At 35.1% G+C, this 25,198-nt stretch overlaps 1 protein-coding gene and 1 long non-coding RNA gene across 5 annotated transcripts in view; one reads left to right on the top strand and one right to left on the bottom strand.

Annotated features, from left to right (window-relative positions):
• The window catches only part of LOC131519139 (uncharacterized), a 33,358-nt gene extending 24,483 nt beyond the window's left edge, over nucleotides 1-8,875 (top strand). For both annotated transcript variants that reach the window (XR_009265492.1, XR_009265493.1), the window contains exons 3-4: nucleotides 5,061-5,162; nucleotides 8,658-8,875. This is a non-coding gene — a long non-coding RNA (uncharacterized LOC131519139). The remainder of the gene's footprint in view (nucleotides 1-5,060; nucleotides 5,163-8,657) is intronic.
• The window catches only part of MGAT4C (MGAT4 family member C), a 742,934-nt gene that overhangs the window by 700,238 nt on the left and 17,498 nt on the right, over nucleotides 1-25,198 (bottom strand). The window lies entirely within an intron of this gene.

Raw genomic sequence — 25,198 nt, 5'->3', positions numbered from 1 at the left:
TCAAGTTTTCTATTTCTTCCTGTTTCAGTTTTGGTAGTTTATATGTTTCTAGGAACTTATCCATTCTTCTACATTGTCCAATTTGTTGGCATATGGTTTTTCATAATATTTTGTTATAATTGTTTATATTTCTGTGGTGTTGGTTGTTATTTCTCCTTTCTCATTTCTGAATTTATTTATTTGGGTTATTTCTCTTTTCTTTTTGATATGTCTGGTGAAAAGTTTATCAATTTTATTGATGTTTTCAAAAAACCATCTCCTGTTTTCATTGATCTGTTTTGGATTTTTCGTTTGTTTGTTTGTTTTTTGGAGTTCCTGTTCATTTATTTCTACTCTAATCTTTATTATTTTCTTTCTTCTGCTAGTTTTAGGTTTCAATTGTTGTTGTTGTTTTCTAGCTCCTTTAGGTGTAAGGTGAGGTTGTTTATCTGAGATTTTTCTTGCTTCTTGAAGTAGGCCTGTATTGCTATATTCTTCCCCTATAAGACCACTTTTGTTGCATCCCCAAAGTTTTCAGCCATTGTGTTTTCATTTTCATTTGTTTCATGTTGTTTTGTTTTATTTTGTTTTGTTTTGTTTTGTTTTGATTTCCTGGTGTACCTATTCATTTTAGTAGCATTTTAACTTCCATGTATTTGTGTTCTTTCCAAATATTTGCTGTGGTTGAATTCTAGTTTTATAGTGTTGTGGTCAGAAAAGGTGTATGGTACAATGTCAATTTGTTTGTATTTGTTGAGGCCTGTTTTGTGACCTATTATTTGATCCATTCTGGAGAATGTTCCATGTGCACTTGTAAAGAATGTGTATTCTGTTGTTTTAGGATTGAATACTGTGAATATATCTGTTAAATCCATCTGGTCTAGTGTGTCATTCAAAACCATTGTTTCCTTGTTCATTTTTTGTTTAGATGATCTGTACATTGATGTAAGTGGAGTGTTAAAGTCCCATACTATCAGTGTGTGTGTTATTATCAATTAGTTTCTTTATTTTTGTTATTAATTGTTTTATATATTTGGGTGCTCCTATGTTGGGTATATAAATATTTATAATATTTGTTAAATCTGTCCCTTTATGATTATATAATGTCTTTGTCTTTCAACAATTTTTGTTTTGAAGTCTAGTTTGTGCAATATAAGTATTACAACCCTGGCTTTCTTTTGACAGCCATTTATATGATAAATGTTTCTCCAGTCCCTCACATTAATCTGCAGGTGCCTTTAGGTTTAAAATGAGTCTCTTGTAGGAAGCATATAGATGGGTCTTTTTTTTTTTTTTATCCATTCTGATACCCTAGGTCTTTTGATTTAGTTCATTCACATTCAGAGTAATTATTGATGGATATGTATCTATTGCCATTTTACTTATTTGATGATTGTTTCTGGAGATTTTCTCTGATTTTTTCCTGTCTTTGTCACTTTTGACCTCTCCTTTGCACTCAAATGTCTCTAACATTTCTTTAACTTTTTTTTTAAAATGTGTACTTGTTTTTGAGAGGGAGAGAGAGGAAGACTAAGTAGGGAAGGAGCAGAGAGAGATAGAGGCACAGAATCCAAAGCATGCTCAAGGCTCTGAACTGTCAGCACAGAGCATGACATGGGGCTTGAACCCTTGAGCCATGAAATCATGACCTGAGTCAAAGTCGGATGCTTAACCTACTGAGCCACCCAGGCACCAGTTCCTTTAATATTTCTTGCAGGACTGGTTTACTCGTCAAAAACTTCTCTAGTTTTTTCTGGGAAACTCTTCATCTCTCCTTCTATTCTGAATGAAAACCTTGCTTGATAGAATATTCTTGGCTGCAGATTTCTCCCATTCAGCATTTTGACTACATCCTGCCACTCCATCCTGGCATGCCAAGTTTCTGTTGAGAAATCTCCAGCTAGCATATGTGTTTTCCCTTGTACGTTAAGGACTTCTGTTTTCTTGCTCCTTTTAAGATTTTTTTTATCACTATATTTTGCAAATCTAATTGCAATATGTCTTTGTGTTGGCCTGCTTTTGTTGATCTCAATGGGAGTTGTCTGTGCCTCCTACATCTAGATGTCTGTTACCTCCCCCAGATTAGGGAAGTTTTCTGCTATTAATTCTTGAAATAAATTTTATACCCCCTTTTCTCTCTTCTTCTTCTGGGCCTCCCATAACATGAATATCATTATGTTTGATGGAGTAACTGAATTTTCTAGGTCTATTTTTGTGTTGTATAATTCTTCTTTGTCTCTTTTGTTCAGCTTCATTATTTTCTATTATTTTGTTTTGTAGGTCACTAATTTATTCCTCTGCTTCTTCTAGCATGTTATTCACTGCATCAAGCCTGTTTACAATCTTGTTTATTGCATTCTTCATCTCTGGTTCTTTTTTAATACTTTTATCTCTGGGGTAAGGGTCTCACTGATGTCTCTATTTTTTTCTCAAGCCCTTATGATTGCTGCTTTAAATTCGCCATCAGGCATGTTATTTATATATATTTCACTTAGATCTCTTGCCATGGCCTTATCTTGTTCTTTCATTTGCAATTAGTTCCTCCATCTTGGCATTTTGTCTAAGTCTCTGCCTTCTTCTCTGTGTTAGAAGAACCAGTTGTATCTTTTCCTCCTGAAAGTAATGGCCTTATTAAACTGAGGTCATATAGTGCCCAGGTCTTGCACTTAAGGAATGTCATCATTGTGTGCTGTGTATACTATGCTGTTGTGTTTGGCTGCTCTATCCTTCAGGCCAGTCATCTGCAGAGGCTTTCCTTGTCTGCTGTGGGCAATGTTTGGTCCCTAGCCAGAGTGTGGCAAGCTTTAGCAAGGTGTGCTCCAATCTGCATGTGAAAAGAGACCTGGCAGCAACTCCACCAGAACTGAGGACCTCCAAAACTCTCTGATCAGGAGATACTGTGTGGGCAAGGCATTTGCACTGGTCTTCTGGGGGAAGTTCTCCATTCTGGTACTGAAGCAAGCTTGACTGAGAAAAGCAATCCTGCATAGCACAGGGTGGTAGAGCTCAGTGTAAGGAAGTTAGGCAGCCAATGTAAGCATTGTGCTGCTTTTTGCTGGTTCTGTGTTGATGCTGAAAGGCAGGGAGGAAAATGGCACCTGACAGCTCCTCTGTTTTCAGAGAGGCATCTCTGTGAATGCTTCCACATAGGGAAGTATTCTGAGAAGAGTGAATAATCTCCCCACTGTGCCCCATCCACTCTTCAGATCACTGTTTCCATGCTCTCTGCTCCCAGGTTTTTGGCCTGCCTTCCCTCCAGGAGCAATGTAGTGCCCTCCAGACTCTATCCCAGCCAAGCCTGCTGGCCTTTCAACTTGCAGGCTTTAAGTCCCACTGGTTGCAAGAGCTCATAAAATTCAGCCCCCCTCATTTTCCAAGCCAATGGCTTTGAGAAAATGTTCTCTTTGTGCATCTTTCTGTGTGTTCCTCTCTCTCACTCTTCTCTGCAACCACAGTTGCACAATACCCTCCCCTCCACATACCCACAACCCATTTGTTCTCTAAACCATGTCTCTGAACTTTCTACCATCTTCAGTGTGACCTCTTCTCTTCCCTCAGTTGTGGAGTTTTTTTCTGCTAGTCTGTAGGTCAATTTCTGGGGGTATTGAGGATGATTTGATATTTATCTAGTTGTGCTCATAGGGTGAGATAAACCTAATGTCCTACTACTTCATCACCATCTTCCCATTTGTTATTCTTGAAAACATATTTTAAGTGTTTTCTGTGGATTGATAACTGGGCTCAGCACAGAGAATACAAAATTGTCAAGCAGAAGAGAGGCCATGCACAATATCGTGAGTTCAGTCTAACCAGTAAGTTGAAAACTTATCACATACTTCTAAATGTAAGAGAATTTGCAAGCATGGCAGTATGTATGAGAGAGGCAACAACAGGAGCAAAAACCTTCACTACATAAGTGAATGAGTAAAATGAGTGAATGAATGAATGTCTCAGTGGCTAAAAGAAACTCACAGGAGACTAGTCTAGTTAGAGCAGAGAGTGCCCCTGCAGCATACTGCATGGGGAAGTAGAGACCGATTTTATCACATAGATTTTAACCTTAGACAAAAGGAAAGACATTGGGAGGCAGTGTCTGTGCCCATACACTTAAAGTGCAAGAACTAAAGAAAGAGAAATACAAAATTTGTGTTTTGAAAAGAGACTCATGCAGCTTTGTTGAGAGAAATAAATGATTATAGGGAGCCTTAGGTGGATATGAGAAAACAGTTATTAAGCTCTTAGAATTAGACAGATCTGGGTCTTCTACTCAATGCATGATACAAATTTGGAAGAATGGATGTTTGTTAACTGCTAAAATAATTCATCTTTATACCTTTCTTCTTTACATAGAAAGCAGAATTAGCTGCCAAGAATAACTTTATGAATACAGTGGCTAAATTATACAGCTATTTCATGCACTATTTATCATTCAAATATGAGAAAACTAAGCTATCATAAATGTCTGTCTCTATTTGCTGGAAAAATAAATGCAGTATATTGATTACAAGATAATGAACAGCAATATTCCTTTGCTCTGATACTCAAATAGCTATTCCTTATTTTTGTGTATTTTCTCTATTACTAAATAACTACTAAATTGAAGGAGAAACATTGCAGTATTTCAAAAAGTCAAATCTAGGGGCGCCTGGGTGGCGCAGTCGGTTAAGTGTCCGACTTCAGCCAGGTCACGATCTCGTGGTCCGTGAGTTCGAGCCCCGCGTCGGGCTCTGGGCTGATGGCTCGGAGCCTGGAGCCTGTTTCCGATTCTGTGTCTCCCTCTCTCTCTGCCCCTCCCCCGTTCATGCTCTGTCTCTCTCTGTCCCAAAAATAAATAAAAAAAAAATGTTAAAAATAAAAAAAATAAAAAAAAAAAGTCAAATCTATGGAAAATATTATACAATTATTATAAACTGTATCTCCCTAAAATTCATATGTTGAAACCCTATCCTTAATGTGATGATATTTAGAGATGGAACCTTTGGGAGATAATTAAGTCATAAGGTAGGAGCCCTCATGATGGAATTAGTGCCCTTGTAACAAGAGGCAGAAAAGAACTTGCTTCCTGTCTCTTTTACTGCCAGGTGAGGACACAATGAGATGTCCTTCTGCAAACCAGAAAAGGGCCCTCACTAGACACTGGATCTACCAGCACCTTGATCCTGGACGTCCCAGATTTTAGAATTGTGAGAAACAAACATTTATTGTTTAAGCCACCCAGTCTGTGGGTATTTTAACTGTTATAACAGCCCGAGCTGATTGGCATAACATTTAAAGTATATGCAACAAGTGTTTGGAAAATTCATAGGTGAAAATTAGATAAATACTTTTAAGAACTGATTGCTAATCTTGAGGAAAAAATCAAATTCCATGAAGATTTGTGTAGATGTCATAAAAATTAGGTGTATGATAGATGAGTCACACAAACACAGTTTTATGGAATACGGAATATTAAATGAAAAAATCCATTAAGATGTATTTTTATGCTTTAGTGGAAATAAAATCTGATATTCAATAAAAAGTGCCAGAGGTAACATGAAATAAAACATAATTTAACTATCACAGTATTAACAAAAAATATCATGCTAGTTTTTCAAACCTAAAGTCATATACTAATGCAAGAAAATTATAATTTAATTTTATATAACCATGATATAATATGGCACTGAAAAATGCTTACAATATTTGAAGTACTCCACATTTGTCTCTTTTCTCTTGTAATGTACATTAAATGTACATTACAAAATGATTGAGTAGTACAAACCCTTAAGTAAAGAACAAGAATGCAACTTAAATTCTTATTTTTTTCAGCCTTCTCAAAGCATTTACGCAAAGATCTCCAACATGTCAAACAACTTTGTTCCTCTGCTTGCTCTGTCTGCAGCACTGTAATTCCACCCTAGAGCCATTTAAGATTTATAACCACTCAACTTTCACACCTGCTATGTGACAGTCAAATGCTACATGTTAAGGGGAACAAAAATGAATAGAATATTATCTTGCATTCCACAAATTCAGAAAAGCAGCAGGTGAAGGCTGGCAGTCAAACAGCTGACTAAATTCAATGTGGTAAATACTATGAACATTTATGTACAAAGTGCTATGAGACCACAGATAAGGGAGTAACTACATTTGTAGGGAATATACTATAGAGTTAGGAATGGCTTCTAATGAATGAAGTACTTAAGAATTGGACTTTGATATTAAACATTTATTTGTTTGTTTTTTTTCCAAAAAAAAAAAAGGAAGAACAAGGCAAAGATGCTAAGGAACTAAATATGTTGATGTGATTGTAATAAATGTCCCAATTGGTGAGGGCTTCATTTCTCAAAGAATATACTAGGTTTCCTTTTACCTCCAATCCTGTTTATTCTTTTGTGAAACACTACTTATTATCCTTAAAAGAAATCTGGATCAGATGCAGACCACAATGGCTGAAACCATGTGTTGGTCTGGTGCCCCTCTGAAGACATTTTCCTTTGGTTTGAGTTCTATTGTCCTCTCCAATCTCTGAATTTCTAAGAAATAGTCCTCTGGATTACTTATATACTGAATTACTCTGGTATTTATATACTTATATAATTACTCTGATTATTTATATACTTATATACTCTGGATTACTTATATACTTATATACTGAATTTCTAAGAAATAGTCCTCTGGATTACTCACATACTGCTGAGCTTGTTCTTTGTCTGATCTCCCTAATTAGTCAGAGCATATTTTAAAGGGAAATTTTCTCTGAATATTAAAAAACGATATTGTTTATAGGGGACACTTGAGTGGCTCAGTTGGTTAAGCGTCCAACTTCTGCTCAGGTCATGATCTCATGGTTCATGAGCTGGAGCCCTGCATCAGGTTCCATGCTGACAGCTCAGAGCCTGGAGCCTGCTTCAGATTCTGTGTCTCCCTCTCTCTCTGCCCCTCCCCCATTCATGCTCTGTATCTCTCTTTCTCAAAAATAAATAAACATTAAAAAATAAAAAAAAATTGTCTATAATGCTATGCACAGAGAAGTTATAAATATTTGTGCATTTCATTGAATTAAGTCATTTCTCTTTTCATAAGCAGTAAGTTCACCTTAAACTTCAGACCTAAACTGGGAAGTTATACATTCTTGCATCTTTAAATGTTAGTTTGTAGTGATGCCTTGACTCTGACTTTAAAAATGAATTAGGGGTGCCTGGGTGGCTCAGTCGGTTGAGCACCCAACTTCAGCTCAGGTCACGATCTCACTGTCCGTGAGTTCGAGCCCCACGTCGGGCTCTGGGCTGATGGCTCAGAGCCTGGAGCCCGCTTCCGATTCTGTGTCTCCCTCTCTCTCTGCCCCTCCCCTGTTCATGCTCTGTCTCTCTCTGTCTCAAAAATAAATAAACGTTAAAAAAAATTTTTTTAAATAAAATAAAATAAAATAAAAATGAATAAGTTATAATTTCATGGAAGACCTTGAAATACATGGGTATGATTTGAACATGCCAATTCAAAAGCTATTCCAGATATAGGAAACAAAATATGGTTGGAAATGTAGGTGAACATGATTTATAATAGGAGAGAAAAAGTAGTTCTACTACGGGGAATGTAAACTTAATAAAATAAAATAGGTTAAGTAATGAGTAAAATAATGTATAAATGAATACTTTCTTAAATTAGTAATGGATAGGTGGCTCAGTCAGTTAGGCATCCAACTCTTGATTTCAGCTAAAGTCATGATCTCACAGTCCCTGAGTTTGAGACCCACATCGGGCTCTGCACTAAAAGTGCTTGGGATTCTTTCTTCCTCTCTTTCTGCCCCTCCCCCACTTGCACACACGCACACTCGTGTTCTCTCAAAATAAATAAATAAACTTAAATAAATAAATTAATAAAAATAAATAAATTCATCAATAGGTAAAAGGACCAGAAATTCAGGTTGTAATTAGAGCAGGGGACTTTAGAAATTTGTGTTATTAAAATCAATTCCACAATCAATAAGCAAGAGTAAGACAAAAAAAAAATTACAAGTATTGGTGTGTTTAGTATAGGCTGGAATGGATAGAATTTATGAGCATGGAGACCAAGATGAAATCATTCATTAACAGAAATAATAACAGAGCCTGACCTGATAACATAGGACAGAGAAATCAGAGGAGACAGATGTAGGAGGGGTCATAAAGGAGGATTTGCCAGGATTTGGCAAAAATGTAGTATTCATTCAATACTATATTTGTTCTAGGCCACGGCATTACTTGCTATGAAAAACTTCATGTGGACATGGATCCTGTCCTCAAGGAGTTTATGTTTTAGTAAGGATGGAGAAAGAATTTTGAAGAAGAAAGAATTAGAAGTAGAACTTGCTAGGAAGAATTTCAGGGGTTCAAGTAGCTCATTAAATATACAGGAAAATTCTATAAAAGCCACTGAAGTTAGGAAGGTGGGGGCTGTGTTTGGAATAAAGAAAGGTCTGCAGTTTGGCTAGGGAATATTTCATGGATAGATAAACGAGATAAGGCTTAAAAGAGAAACTGGGGTTATGAAGGAGAGTGACTTGAATATCCAGCTAAAATGTTTGGGTTACGTGTTAGAATGGGTACCTTGGGTTTGATTACCCTGCAGCTCTTACCTACTTTTATTTTATGCTTGTTTATTTATTTTGTGTAAACATGTCCTGAATCATCTTTTGGAAGTGTTCTTTTTCACTACAGGCCACTCAGACCTTGTCTCCCAGGAATTTGAATCCCAGCCACTGACACAGGAGGGAAAATGGGAGGAGATGAAGCACACCAATTGCAGGGTCACGGACAGATTTCCCTCCTTTTCCTGCCAACTTTCCTGGGTCCTGTCCTTTGCAAAAGCTGGTCGTTTTGTTCTCTTTTTGGTTTATGAATTGCCATGAATCCTTTCAATAAAATCCTTTTGTTTCCCTAAAGTAGGCTAGAGTTGTTTACTATCGCTTAAGACCCAAAGCACTCGTATTCAGAACCAACAGAATTACATTATATGACATTTCACATAGACAGTGGGAGTCAGAAGAAAACAGTATTTTGCTTCATATATGTAGTTTTCAAAGAACGAATGAAAAATCAAAAGATCCATCCAGTGAAAGAGTTACTGTAGTACAGATGTTAGTGCAAGACAGCATTATGTAGAAAATGCTTTGTTACCTTGTGAAGGAAATCATAAATCAATGCACACAAAGTAACTGTGACTTAGAAAGGGTTTTTGAAAAGAATAAGCTTCTCATGCTTTTGTAGCAAGCCCATAAAATCAATCATTTATATTGAGAAAACAATGATTAGATTATTCTTGGAGAGCTTAAAGAAGATATTTTCAATTACTTGAAAAAGTATAGCTGGTAAGAAATGTATTTATGTTTGAGTAATTTCTGTGTAAAAAAAATAAAAGCTTAAGAGTAAACAAAGCAGGGCAGACTCAGAATAAAAACAATGTAGAGCAAGAAATTTATTTTCATAATTTAAAATGCCATCTGGTGTCAGGTATTCATCAAACCTTTTGCTAACATTAAATAATTTTGCTATTAATAACAGCTAAAAAGTACTCAGAATTATTAAATGGCAGAGTCTATCCTGAACACTATGAAAACTATCTCATAAGCTTCACAAGATGGTTATAGGACAGGCTTTGTAAATCTTAAGTCCCTTTGGTTACAATGAAACAGAAAACCTGATTCAAATTTGTTTAAGCAAATAAGACATTTATTGGCTTACACAAATAAAATTTTCTGGAACAGAGTTGTCTTAACGGGCTTAAAACCTATAAACAAAATTTATAGTTCTAGCCTCTCACTTTGAATCTCCCCTTTTTCATTAATTGTCATTATTTAACCCCTCATGATCACAGGATGGCTATGTAAGTCCAACTGGACACTACTAACTCAAAATCTAGAGGAAAGAGAAATTTCTTCTCCCTCAACATGTTGAAGTCATCCATCCGATCAATATTTTGGCTTGATTCTCACTGTCTAAGTTGAAAGGCACTCATTTCTGACACAATCAGTTTGGCACGTGCTGGCTGACTTGCACTAGTTGTAACAAAAAACTGTGTGAAAAGTAATAATAAAGATCACAATCATAATAGTAGCAATGACCATTTATAGTACTTACTTTCAAATTCTGATGACTTGGGCTAGATTAATTTATAGATTTCCACAATAACCATAATATATAATGCACTATTACTATTCACATTATATTGGTGAGAAAATTGAGGCATAGAGTGGCTAATTTACCGGCAACATTCACACAGATGTCAAGTGGAAGAGCTGGAATCTGATCAGAAATTTGTCTGGCTCTAAAGTCTACAAAGTAACCATTATACTGTAGTGTCATTCATTCTTTGAGAAGATAATGAGGACATTCCTTTACAAAGCACATGTGCTGAAAATAGTAGAATGGTGCAGCAGAAAATGTGAGGTGTTATTTCCCAGAAGATAAGGAAAGGAGGCACAAAGAAATTAAAGAGCTACTCTGAAGCAATTAACCAGTGAATGGTTGAGCTAGAATTCAAACTAGGTTTGTGTAAGGGCAGAGCTCAAAGTCCTAATTACTAGAATATGTGAATACATGTGATGGCTGTTATTGAATATATCTGTGAACAGATAATGTAGCCAGAATTAACATTTAAAGTGTACTACCTTAATGAATTTTCATTTCTCCCACTAATTATGTTCCTGACAGTCTAAGACCTATTATAATTCTCTCAGTCCAGGGAGAAGAAAGAGGGCCAGTGCTGGCTGGAACAAAGCATCCATGGCTAGATTTAAGTTTCAAGGGTAGTTTTCATTTTGATTTTGCTTCTTGTTTACATGTATACCAAAGCAATGATCTTGAAATACACTTTGCCAAAAAAAGTTACAGAGTTTTATGTTTCATTATATCCCATTAATACATTAAAAGCCAATTGTTATAGGCTAAATCATAGATTTTTGTCCCATAATTTTGAAGGGGGATATCCCTGACACCATTAATACTGACTCACAATAGGAAAGACATCACATATGACATACAGAAACCTTTTCCATAGAGAAAGGGGTAATGGCAAGCCCAAGACTTTATCAATACCAAGGCCCTACTACAGACCTATAAATTCAATCTCTGGTAATGAAGACTGCTTGCCCATATTTTTTAAAGAGTTACCAAGCATTTTTGAATGCTCAGTTAGTGTTAAGAAACACTACTCTAGGGGAATAAAAAGACACCGGAAAACCAATCTCCACATCATGTAGACAATAGCATCTGTGGGCTATTGGGAATTTGCCATGGAGATGAGCCTGTGGAAGCTCTTCTAACTCTCTCTAGTCTAAATACAGCATATATGGATGCAGAAGTTCCTGTGTGCTTTGGAACCAGTAGGTGCTGAGAAGGGCTAGGGTTAGGACCAAGATGGGGTGTTATCTGTGGGTATTATAAATGAGGAAAATGATCAGGACCTTAGACATAAGCAACAGATATCAAACAATGTTTCTGAAAGCCAGAGAATACAGGTCTCTTCCCAGTATCAAAAGCAGATGAGGCTCTCCACAGCAATTATCCAGAACGTCACATGCATCTGAGATCTAACACCATCTTGAAAGGAACAGAGACTCATAGAAGTTGAATATTGCACATTTTCCAGAAAGATATTTATTTAACTTAAAGAAACAATGGTAGTTTATATTCATAGTTGTTTGTTTGGTTTTCTCTTACATATCAGGTGAATATAAAGGTTAAAGTCAGGTGTGGGGCTTGAGAAGGAAAAAAATATATATTACAGATAATAATTTAAAAAGCTTTATTTCTTATGCACAATTAAATGGCAGTATGCTCATACTTTGAGCATGAGAGATTCTTTTTATTCTCTATGCACTGTTCGTTTTTTATGCTCCCATTCAAGAGTCAATGTCTAGGCTTCCTTATCTATAGATAGGTTTGTGACCAGCAGGAAAGCAAAGTTGCCAACCAAACCACCTTGTCTTAGCTATTTCCATAAGTCTAAAGAATTTTTACAAAGAATTTTTACAAAGTGCTTCTGAGAAGCCATAAAGACGGAGAAAGACCTTTGAAGGAAACATCAAGAGGGAGAGAATTACCTAATTCATGGAGAGGAGCCCAATCCCCTGGCTGGGGAAAAGAGCATGGACTGAGATCCCAGAAGCAAGGGAAACACAGGTTTCAAAGGTCCTGAATGGCACAGTGGAGAGCAGTCAAAATACCCAAATGGAATCGGTGCATGGTGCTTACAAAGAAACTGGGACATAGCAATTTGGGTTTACCAGTGTTGACACAAATTCTTATGTCCACAGTAGACAAGAAAAATAGCATAACGCCTCCATACCTAATGAAGGTCTCACAAACAACCAAGGCAATATTTTCTTCCAGTCTGGTAGGATCATGAGCCCATTCAAAATGAGGTCAATTTAAAGAAAATAAAGTCATATTTATTGAACATCTAGGTTCTATTCATCCCTACTACATAAAACATAACTTTAAGTTGATGGACTAAGTTTTTAAACATTCACTAAGATCTTTAATAATGATTCATTGTTTAAAAATAAGTATATACATAATAAAATGTATCCTTGAGCAAAATTTTGAGAGAGAAGAATGACACTCCTTCACAGAAAGATAAGCCCACACAGACTAGACTTTGCTAAGTGATCGGCTGCTCTTGGAGATTTCACCAGAAAAGAGTAAGCCTCCTAGGATATCCACATAAACATATATTGTCCCTGATACATCTACGTCTAGAATTCAAGTCATTGACAGAATATAAAGCCCCCAATACAAAGAAAGAAAGAAAGAAAGAAAGAAAGAAAGAAAGAAAGAAAGAAAGAAAGAAAGAAAGGAAGAACGAACGAACGAGGCACTTGGGTGGCTCAAACAGTTCAGCCTTGGCTTCTGGATTTCGGCTCAGGTCATGATCTCACAGTTTGTAGACTGTAAGGCTCTGCACTGACACTGTAGGGCCTGCTTAGGATTCTCTGTCTCCCTCTCCCTCTGCCCCTTCCTCTCTCTCTCCCTCTCTCTCTCTCTAAATAAATAAATAAATATTTTTTAAAGTAAAAGAGAAAAGAAAAAAATATCTCGAGCAAATGTATGGACTCAGACAAATACTGCAAGTTTCTGCATTTTAGAAAAATGAATAAAATAAATACTTTTCTCCGGGTAAAATTTAATTGCCTCAAAAATCTAATTAATGAGAGCATTCCATTTCTCCAATTTTGAAGTTTCCTCAGGCTCACAACAGCCTATCATTTACCTGATAGAAAATAACAACTTGCCCCATATTTGTCTTCTAACTTTGGAATCTGACCTGTTTAAGTAGCTAGTGAATTTTGGATTTTATTAACACTTGTTTTAAAGATAATTATGCAGGGTTCAGTTTTTAGTTTAATCTTTCTCAGTGTTACCTAAAGATGCTACTGCTGTTCAGAGGAGTGTATCATTACTCAGAGGGGCAGTGATTTATTGAGTAATTAAAGCAATCTAAATCTTCACCAACTCAGTGCAAATTACAAATAAATGATCTAAGCTAGGTACTCTTTTCCAAATGTAAAATACTATTTATATTGTTGCTATTAGCACTTTTAATAATGTTGGGTCTTACTAGCATTTTCTACTTAGTTTTAATTTTATGTAAGTTTTCTACTAAAGGTGAAAGATATCTAAAATGAATATGGGCATTTTTACTTAAATTAGGCATTGTGCCAGGAAAAAAAAAAGCTTGGATGACATCAAAACTATGAATAAAATAATGATTTAAAATTACACATACACTCATTTACTTTCAATTAACAAACATTTTGAGTACACATTTACACACCTGTCAATGTTTCTTACATATGTGTAATAATAAATCTGTTTTGTTTTGGCACATAAAAATTCTCACTATTTTATTAATTCAATTTATTTACTAATTGAGTTGTGGATAATGTAAATAATCATTGAATCTTCTTCTATTTGTGACTTTATTTTTTTATAGATTTAGTTGAATTGAAAACTAAAACATGAATATGGGCAAATCTTGAAAAAAAGTTGGAAAATTCTTCCACATATCATTAATAAAAAAAACAATGTGAAAATTAAATCAATAGGCCATGAATTTGGGAAATGAGTAAGAGGTGTAGGAATGTTTGTGTTTATGTTTCCATGTATATACTACATTCTAAATTCAAAACGATATTAAAGAAATAATATACATTTACACAGATAAGTAAAGAAGCTATGCTATTATGGTGCCACAGTAAAAATTAAGTATATTTGCAAGAGAATAGATTTGTGTTTGATTACTTAGAGTTATAATACATTTTTAATATTAATATCAAAATTACTTTCAGTGTGACTGTCTGAATATTTTTTGACGTTTTATGTAGAACTTGATACTGCTTTAAATATACTTTAAAATCTCCCATAAATAAACTAGGAATTATTTTATATATTCATTTATATTATCAGAAATTTTAATAAAATTAGGTTTTAGAAATATTTTATTTGTTTATTTTCTAAAGAAGTAAAAGGGCTTAATTTTTTTCTACTACTTATTTTCATCATTCATTCAGTTATAGTCTGTTTTCCAAAAATTGGGACTTAACCCAATGTTAATATTTAGTAAGAAGTTAAAATCTAGAACACATTACTACAATACGGATAATTTTGATTCTTCTTTAAAATACTACTTTTTAAAATCATGACAGAAGATTTTTCTTAATAGAAAGCACCAAAAATACCATGCATATTCTTAAATAAAAGATTCCTCTTGGGGCACCTGGGTGGCTTAGTCGGTTAAGGGTAAGACTTCGATTCAGGTCATGATCTCATGGTTTGTGAATTTGAGTCCCACGTTGGTCTTTGTGTTGACAGTTCAGAGCCTGGAGCCTGCTTTGGATTCTGTGTCTCAACCTTTCTCTCTGCCCCTCCCCCCACTCTCTCTATCAAAAATAAATAAATGCAAAAAAATTTTTTTTTAAAAGATTCCTCTTAAATGTGTGCTTAAAAGAATCCTCTGAGGGAATTCGGAAATCTTCTTTAATTGCCCTGAAGTCTAATAAGTTAAGTATAGTAAATTAAGACAAGCTGATAAATTGGGGCAAAATTTACTGAGTACCAAAATCAAAGATTCTCTTTGGTTTGATATGATAAAATATAGTATCAGATTCATAAAGTTTCATTATTGTGACTATAGCTATATTTTGGTGATATAAAAGCCAATACCATTGTGAAAATTATAAATCTTAAAAAAAAATAGAATCACTGCACCCAATGATGTTGTGAACCTTGTTTCCAGAATATACATGACCCAATATTCAATCTACAGTATTTGCTTCTCTTTGAATATTTCTTACCTTTAATTTACAAAGCATATAAATAAATACATCCTCCAGCCCTCTTCTCACTCTTTTGATAATTTAAGCTGTTCTCTAGCTTTCAATTAATGAAAACATACTGTATACACTGTATGTTAGCTAACAATACATTATATTAAAAATACATTCACCTTTTACATTTATTCATAATTCTCAATTTATTCCAGCCTTTCTCTAGTTTGTCTTGTTTTCTCTATCAGCAATGTTCTTCCCAACTTGATAAGCATACTTGATAAGCATACTTCCCACTTAATGTTCTAGATTAGTATCTGGGTAGGTGTCTTTGCCTGAGGAACAATTCTATCCTCCAACTTTCTCACGCATAGAACAAGTAAATAAACCTAATGTTCCCCAGGCTTAATTCTGAGCATTTTTTAATTCAATTCTAAATTTATAACTCAATTTTAAATGACAGTCTTTCGTAATATATTCTGAACTCCTTTGGGGGTTAATGATTTATCCTTTCTCTGCAAAGCATTTTACAGTTGTGTGATACACACAGGGATCTTAAATCTTAGCAATATGTGTAGAAAAGTAGACAAACTTTGATTTGCTTTTCTTGAGAGAAAGTGAAAAAAATGAAGTATACCATTGTAATAAAGGCTGAGGAGTGGAACTTCCAACACTGGCTCTTCTTCTGCCTTTAAAAAATACATCCAAAAAAATAAAAAAATAAAAATAAATTAAGAATGTATCCATTATTTCTACTTTAACTAGTCATCATGTTGTGAGTTGCTGTCAGATATGCAAAGTCTTGAAGAAATACAAAGGTGAATTAAATGAAATATTCTGTAAAAAACAAGTTATTTTATTGATTTAAATACGGCAATGTTTGGTTTTGTTTGGTTTTTTAATGTATATGAACCGAGTTCCAAGTGTTGCTACCTCTTGAAAAACAAGTTTCATTTGGGAATAGCACAAGCCACTAAACCAGAGTCACCTTATAGGATGGATCTTTGCTTCAATAATACAATTTGCCTCGCAGACTTTGCCCAATTAAAATAACCAGTGACAAAATTAATGAGCAAAATCTGAATTATAGTAAGGTGAAGTTCAGAATGTGAAAATCAATAGGGATAAAAGGATTTAGTTTTTGTAATTGTAGACTAGATATTTGAGATAATTATCTATTTATCACTCTTGACACTTCCTCACTTTCTTTTGCCCTCACCAGCACAATCACCATGACTCTTCCTCTTTTACATGTTTTTCTAGTGATTTCTGCTTGTTATACTTTGCATGTAATCATTCCCTGTTGTAAGTTATCTGAATTCAAATTTGAATATAACATTAACAACAGTTTGGGAAATGTCTGTTACTTTGTTCGATACAAACTTTATAAAGATTGCTTTGGGGTGCCTGGGTGGCCAAGTCAATTAAGCATCTGACTCTTGATTTCAGCTCTGGTCATGATCTCATGGTTTGTGGGATTCAGTCCTGTGTTGGGCTCTGCACTGACAGGGTGGAGTCTGCTTGGGATTCTCTCTCTCTGTCTCTGTCTGCCCCTCTGCTGCTCACACACACTTTCTTTCTCTCTTTCAAAGAGTAGAAATTAAAAAAAATAAAAAAATATTTCTCTGTTGAGTCTCCACAATAAGAAATAATCTAAATCAAAAGAGATAGAGGTAATTTAAATATACTAGTTTTTGTAACATCTGGAACACATGTTTCCCTGTTATGGGCAAACATGAAAAGCCTTAGGTAAGAGGACCTAGGACAAATATAATACATGCTTTACTCTTAAGTAGCTTCTAGTATTGTTCTCTCATCTGAGATACTCTTTTTGTAATTATTAAAACTATATCTGCATCATAATAATGGTGTAAAAACTGAGAGAATGACAGATTAAAGAACAGCTCTGAGATGCAAGCATGTTTAGGTATAACCTCTTCAATATGCACATAGAAAATGAATTTTAGAGAATATTCTAAAACTGAGATTTTAAAGACTATTTAGATCTGAAGAATTTTTTTTTATGATTGTTCAAAGCAGTTTTCAGTATGAGAACCTGGAAAAATGAGAGCACTCCCATCTTTAGCCATCCTTATTTACTGATCAGATTTTGTTACATTTCATTTATATTTGGTGCATGTGTTCATATTATGTTGGAACTAAATATATCCCATAAAGTTCAATTGCACAAAGTTTCTTTTTTCTCTTATGTTACTATATTTAAATTACCAACACAATCTCTTCCATTTTAGATATCTCATATTATAGAGAGTCAACAAAGCAATTTTTTTACGTATATTTATTTTTGAGAGACAGAGAGTGATAGAGAGTGAGCAGGGGAGGGGCAGAGAGAGAGGAAGACACAGAATCTGAAGCAGAATGCAATTTCTGAGCTGTCAGCACAGAGCCCTATGCAGGGCTCAAATTCGTGAACGGCAAGATCATGACCTGAGCTGATGTCAGACAATTAACCGCCTGAGCTACCCAGTTGTCCCAACAAAGGAATCTTTTAAAAAGATTTTATCAAACATAACAGACCTTTCCCAAATTATGTCTAATATTATATTCAAATTAAGTCAGATAACTTACATGATGTAATAATTGTATACAGATAATTACTATTCTTTCTATGGCATATGAAGAGGGGAAACTCAGATAGTCAATATTAGAAGTAAGATTAGAAAGGAAAGCGAACCATTTACTAAGAGAATATTTACTGAACAACTAGTACAGGATATTTCCCTAGGATACATCAATGGCAAAATAAGCAAGGAAAGAAATCCAAAAACAAAAACATAAGAAACAAACAACAACAACAACAAAAAAACTGTAAGCTCCCTAGTAAAGGTAGTAATGAGGGACATGGACAATGAAAATAAATTAACAGGTAAAATATATAATATTAGAAGTAATAAATGCTGTGGGAAAAAAGAAAACAAAGGGTTATGAATTATGGAAGTGGGTGGGTATTGCTATTTTAAGTAGGTGGCCAGGAAAGGCATCACTGAGAAGGCATTGTGGGAGCAGAGATGCCAACGATGTGTCAGTGACTACCCAATCTGAGAAGTTTGTCATATATCAGGTATAATATGATCCACTAAACCATAAGGTTCACATAAGCATCAGTAATCTATTATTAAATGGAAATGGTATATGTCAGGAAAATGGCCTCTGTTGCCTATCGGCTGCCTATCACTGAGAGTAGAAACCCAAATACTTCTTCCCACTGCTTCTTGGTATCTGATTCACCAAAGAAAGCATAGCACAGTCAAGTGCTAGATGGAACAACACTTTACTCACACAGAGAAGAGACAGAGCAGAATCAACTCCAGGAGAAGGTATAGGTCCCCTATAGCCAGGGGGTCCCTCCTGATACAGGGCTTGCACACACCCATTTTGTGCCACAGAATAAAGAATCCCATCTTCTTCCTATGAAGTACAGATACAACAGAAGGGTTGGCAAGGGGCCAACTTTGTTTTACACACTTGAGTAAAATGAAGGAGTATGTACTGAACCCAAAACAGGAATAAGTATTTCCACATAAGTCTTCATAAGCTCATCCTAGGCAATGAAGACTCTTTGTGGTGGTAAGGAAGTGCTCAAAGTCCAAGGCCCTTATTCTTATGTGGCCAAAGGACTAAAAGACTATATGCATAGCACTGCCTATCCCAACAGTATATTATAAAATCTGGTTAATATCAAGTGAAAAGACATAACCTGATAAATGGATGCTATTACACCATTTTCTGTTTTCTTCCCATCTTTTCCTAACTTGTATCCATGGCCTTATGGGGTAATAGCACTTTTGATAGAAAGAGGAATTCATGGTGGCATTAGCAAAAAGTATACTGCCCTGTTTTGCATTCTTTCAAATTGTGTCTGTTAAGAATTATACTAAAAAGAAATACTCCTGCTTGGCATACACCAGGTACTGTATCTTATTTTCCTCCTGGGTGGAAGGAGAAATGGCCTGAGATGTAGATCTATGCTCATTCAAGGTTAACAGTTTGACCAAGAGTTCAGAAAGATAGAAAGATCAAAACCAGAAATTGGTTTTGAGGAAGTCTGAGGAACAGGTAAGGGCCCTGATTCTGAGTATATTCTGTTCTTGTGAACTAAACCACATGGAATTGCCTTCAAAGCTCATCTGACTAGATTGTGCAGTGCCTTATTTATTCAATATGTTCCAGTTTTACTTGCTTATTCTTGTGTTTGTATATTTTGTTTTATAAAATTTTGTCACAATGGTAGGTTCTTGTATGCATCACCATAGTCAAAATCCTGACCAGTAACCATCAAAACAGTCTTTTCTGTTGCCTTTATATAACAGTACTAATATCCATCCTGCCATTCTACCTTCACCTCACCCATCGACTCCACTTCCAACTGTTATATCTGGCAAGCACTAATCTCTTCTTAATTTCTAAAATTTTGTCATTTCTAAATGTTTAGATGAAATTCTACAGTTGGCCATCTTTTGGAGTTGGCTTTGTCATATAGCATGATTCCTTGGAGATTCATCCAAGTTATTCCATGTATAGACTATTTGCTCCCTTTTATTCTAAGTGGTATTCCATGACATTTATGCTTTGCCATCCATCTGTTGGATGATTGAAGGTGTATTACCAGAACTGAAATGAAACTTAAAACTAAATGAAACAGAAACTTAAAACTAAATGAAACAGAAACTAAATGAAATTTACACAGGAGAAAACTGTACCACTGAAGATACATACTTTATCCAAAATTGGACAACACTTACACACACACACACACAAAAACTTCTATCATAAATAACATTCGATGGCAAGAAAGAAGAGAATTAGAATTCCCACGACTAATAACAGAACCATAATCATCAAGACAATACAAAATGTTTTGTAAATAAAGTTGTAAAATAATGAATTAAAACAAACATAACAAATGTTTAAGTATTAGAGAAAAATTAAAAAGGCCTATTTAAAACATTAATGAACAGGTAAAGCCAAAGTTTAGGACAACTTGAAATAATAATTAAATTTTAAAAATATGAAAGAAACAGAGGAATAAAAAATGAAAACTCTAAATGAGAGGTCAAGAGGCATGGAAAGTAGAATGAGCAGCCCTAATGAGTGAATTAGAAAAAAAAATGGAGCAAGGTAATTTTAGTATGGGTAATGATGGCGGATATGCCAGAATTGATAAAATTCTTGCCTATTCAAATTCAAGAAACACAACTGCTCCTAAGTACAATAAATCTACCTCTAGACATAGGATACAACAACAAACAAATGAACAAACAAACTACAACAACAGCAACAACCCAAAAAAATCTGTGCTGGGAAAGGAGGATACTGTGATCAAATATATTTGGGAAAAGCCACAGTAAACAACACAAAATGTATTTCTTCACTGAAAGACTTCCAAAACTTTCTTGTGCCAGTTAATGTCCCTTACTAAATCAACACATAATAGGCAGCAACTCTCATTTGTATTTTACTGAAAGCATACATTTTTTGTGAACCACCCTGCAGGACTTAGAGCTAATTTAGAATATGTTTGATGTTTTTGTGTAATGAAAATGTGACCATAATGAAAGTTTAATTTGCACTGTGAAAGCTTTAGATTTTAAAAGTTATTTAATAAAAAACAAAAATGTTTCCAATTCTCCAGTATGAAAAATTGTGCTTAGTAACAGTGATTGTTTAACAAATATTAAAGCTTTCTACAAAGTTTTGTTTTAAAAACATACACAAAACAACAAAAAGCATTGTTTGAGCATCACCTTTGTACTATGAAGATTAGATTGTACCGGGATATTTTGGCACAAGCTATCAGATCCACCTGAGGAAAGATTTCTTTAAAATTCCTTCCTTTTCATTTTTTGTTTACTATTTATAAAAGCAATTACTAGAAAATATGAAGAGAATTTTAATCAGAGCTTCATCTAGAAAGATTTTACGAATACATCTAAACCATAAGAAAGAAACTTTGATTTATTTATGATGTTTCTAATTCAATATAAAAAAATATTGAACTAAATGGGTGATGGGTATTAAGGAGGGCAATTATAGTGATGAGCATTGGGTATTTTATGTAACTGATGAATCACTAAATTCTACTCCTAAAACCAATATTACACTACATGTTAACTAACTAGAATTTAAAGAAAACTTGAATAAATAAATAACATAAAATGAAAACTTGAGACATAATTATATATATAAATAAAATATATAATAATACAAATATATATACATAATTATGTCTCAAGTTTTATTAATATAATAATATAAATATATATACATGATATATAATTATGTTTCAAGTTTTATGTATATGTGTGTATGTATGTGTGTATATATATATATTTATATACATATAATTTCTTCTTTTGTATTATAAATGGCCAAGGATATGGTTCCATAACAAAAAGCACAACATGTGGCTCCATATTTCAAGGGTTATATTTCTTGCTCATGATCAGTCCAATGGGGGTTGGCCAGAGGGTCTCATTTATAATGGATTTTCAAGGACTAAGGATAACAAAGGTTTAATCTCCACACATACAGAATTTTCTTCATCAAGGAAAGAAAAGGAAATGCTGAAATCTGACACCATCAATCAATCCCTCCCACCTTCAGTTGACATAGGACACTATGTCTGATTCAATTGATGGAAGCAAATCTAGGGATCATGGCTGTTTTCAAGTAGTAGAAAATTGAAATCATTTGCCTAGAAGAAGGAGAACCACAATGTATTTGAACAGCCCTAATGACCATAATCAACAGCTTTTCAAACTAAATAAGAATTTTAAAATGTAACTTCCAATTTAATATTTCAAAGAATTTAATAATAAAATGATGTAAACGCAGGGTGCCTGGGTGGCTCAGTCGGTTAAGCATCTGACTTTGGCTCAGGTCATGATCTCATAGTCCGTGAGTTCGAGCCCCACGTGGGGCTCCGTGCTGACAGCTCAGAGCCTGGAGCCTGCTTTGGATTCTGTGTCTCCCTTTCTCTAACCCTCCTCCGTTCATGCTCTTTCTCTGTCTCAAAAATAAATAAACATTAAAAAAAAATTAAATGATATAAATGCTTTCAAGAAGTTCCACCAGAGACTGGTTTATGAAGGGACACAACAGAGATAGAGGAAATTTAATAAGGTTTGTTTCTGAATATGAAAATGGGAGATATATCTAAGAAAATAGATACACAGTGTTGAAAACTTTAATATTAGGTCATGCTGAAATTCTTTTGGTGACTGCTTTTAAATAATTATTATAAATAATTCACCATTTCCTATGTATGGAACATTAAATAGAGCTCTGCCAAGTTTGGCTTAATGAATAAAAATCCTGAAAATATCCAATGGTGGGATATCCTCAATAATATTAGACAAGAAACAACAACAACAAAAAAATTATCAGCCCAAAGGTGAAATCTTTATTTAAGCCATATATTCACTTTGGCAAATCTTAAAGTTAAAATGACAAGGGGCGCCTGGGTGGCGCAGTCGGTTAAGCGTCCGACTTCAGCCAGGTCACGATCTCGCGGTCTGTGAGTTCGAGCCCCGCGTCAGGCTCTGGGCTGATGGCTCGGAGCCTGGAGCCTGTTTCCGATTCTGTGTCTCCCTCTCTCTCTGCCTCTCCCCCGTTCATGCTCTGTCTCTCTCTGTCCCAAAAATAAATAAAAAACGTTGAAAAAAAAAAATTTAAAAACGAGTATGTATGTAACACATGAAGAGAAACTTCAAGTTGTAGGAAGAATCTTAACAGGATATCAGCTCTCAGAAATTTTGAAATTTATTCTTATGCAGTGATGGACCTTCAGCAAGTACAAAATGGTTGGGCCAGGCTCTTTGTAAATATATCTAGGCTGCACTGATGAATGAATGAAAGAATTGGGTAAATCACTGAAAACAAAATAAACTATATATGTTTGTTTGTTTTAGAGAGATTGTGTGTGAGCAAAAGAGTGGGCAGAGGTGGGGGAGGGAGGGAGGGGGAGAGAGAGAGAGAGGAGAGAGAGAGAGAGAGAGAGAGAGAGAGAGAGAGAGAGAGACAGAGAGAGAGAGAGAGAGAGAGAGAGAGACAGAGAGAGAATATCTTAAGCAGGTTCCACATGGGGTTCTAACCTACGGCCCTAGGATCTTGACCTGAGCCAAAATTAAGAGTTGGATGCCCAACTAACTAAGCCACCCAGGCGCTCCTAAAGTAAACTTTTTAAATGCAGCAGGGAGGATGTCATATAGGCTAGTGGTGTCTCCCTGCTTGCAGCAATTGTGAAAAGCAGCTATGTTAGCGAGTATTTAGAGTTATAGGACGTTTAGTCTAGTGGTGCATAATCAATATTTTAAGAAACATTACAAAGCATGAAAAAAGTTTTGCATTGCTTCTTTTGATTTTAAAATATAATGAAGACAACCCACGCTTGCAATTATATTATCTACTCATTGCTCACTCAGTTCAGCTGTCATTTATAAACATAAAGAGCAGAAACAGTATAGACTATACATAGATAAGAGAGGCAAACAGAATTACTATAAACGCTACTGAGAAAGGTCTCATTATTTTTGATAGTGCACGCAGAGGAAAGAAAGCAATAAAAAAAATGAAAATGGCTTTGAAATTCATAAAACTGACTGAATTATCTATCTGTTGTTTTTTACCAGGAAGTCTCTGGCTGAGTCAATGCTGTTTAAAGCTTAACAGATTTTAGTCAGGATGCTAAAAGGCCTAAGAAGACATGTGTAGTAGGATCAAACTGAGCTGCCAAGAGAGGGCAAGGTGTTGGCCCAGATACGTGGTACTACAAGTGGAGACAGACCTCTGCCGAGGTATCAGTTATTTAGGGCTGGTAATAGAATTAGTTGTAAGATAGTGTAAGCTCCAGACAATCAAAATCTATCTCCTACCTCCATCCCATACCTTGTCTGTTCCTTCCTACTCACATAGCCCAACACTTTGTTTATAGCAGACATGAAAAGGTATTTGTTGAATAAGTATTTATTAAAATAATGGGTGGGGCGCCTGGGTGGCGCAGTCGGTTAAGCGTCCGACTTCAGCCAGGTCACGATCTCGCGGTCCGTGAGTTCGAGCCCCGCGTCAGGCTCTGGGCTGATGGCTCGGAGCCTGGAGCCTGTTTCCGATTCTGTGTCTCCCTCTCTCTCTGCCCCTCCCCCGTTCATGATCTGTCTCTCTCTGTCCCAAAAATAAAAAAAATAAAAAAAAAAAATAAAAACGTTGAAAAAAAATAAAATAATGGGTGGAGTAGTATATCTTTAAACTCATGTTTTGCCAAAAACAGTCTTCCTGCAATTTTTCTACATATTCTAAACCCTCTGGTATTTCCCTTCCTATAAAGCCTTTCAAATAAGGTCTTATTTAATCTTTCTTAAACTACAGAGCACTACAATTTGGTAGAAACCACTTTATAGGGGAAAAAAACCCAAACTTTCAGCTATAGTTTATAAATTATTTTAGGAGGTTAAGAGAAAAAAAAATGTTTTAAAAGAGCTGAATAGATCAAGCCCTGAGTGGGAATATAAACTGCTACAATTTTGGAGTAAACAGTAAATTGAAAAAGCATATTTCCTATGTTCACTGTTGTAATTCCAAGTATCCCACTCAGAAAAACATTTCTGCAAGCTGAGACATGTCAAAATGTTAAAAGGAGCTTTACTAGGGCACCTGGGTGGTTCAGTTGGTTGAGTGTCTAACTGTTGATTTCAGTTCAGGTCATGATCCCAGGGTCATGGGATTGAGTCCTGTGTCGGGCTCATGCTGAGCATGGAGACTGCTTAAAGATTCTCTCACTCGCTGCCCCCTCCCCAACTTGTGCTCTCTCTCTCTAAAATAAGACAAAATAAAATATAAAATAAAATAAAATAAAATAAAATAAAATAAGGAACATTACTAAAGCATTGTTTATAATAGTGAAAAACAGGACATACA

The sequence above is a fragment of the Neofelis nebulosa genome, chromosome 8 (genome assembly GCF_028018385.1).
Source record: "Neofelis nebulosa isolate mNeoNeb1 chromosome 8, mNeoNeb1.pri, whole genome shotgun sequence".
Lineage (NCBI taxonomy): Eukaryota > Metazoa > Chordata > Mammalia > Carnivora > Felidae > Neofelis > Neofelis nebulosa.
The sequence above is the reverse complement of the archived record's forward strand: the minus strand, read 5'-3'. Positions and strand labels throughout refer to the sequence as shown.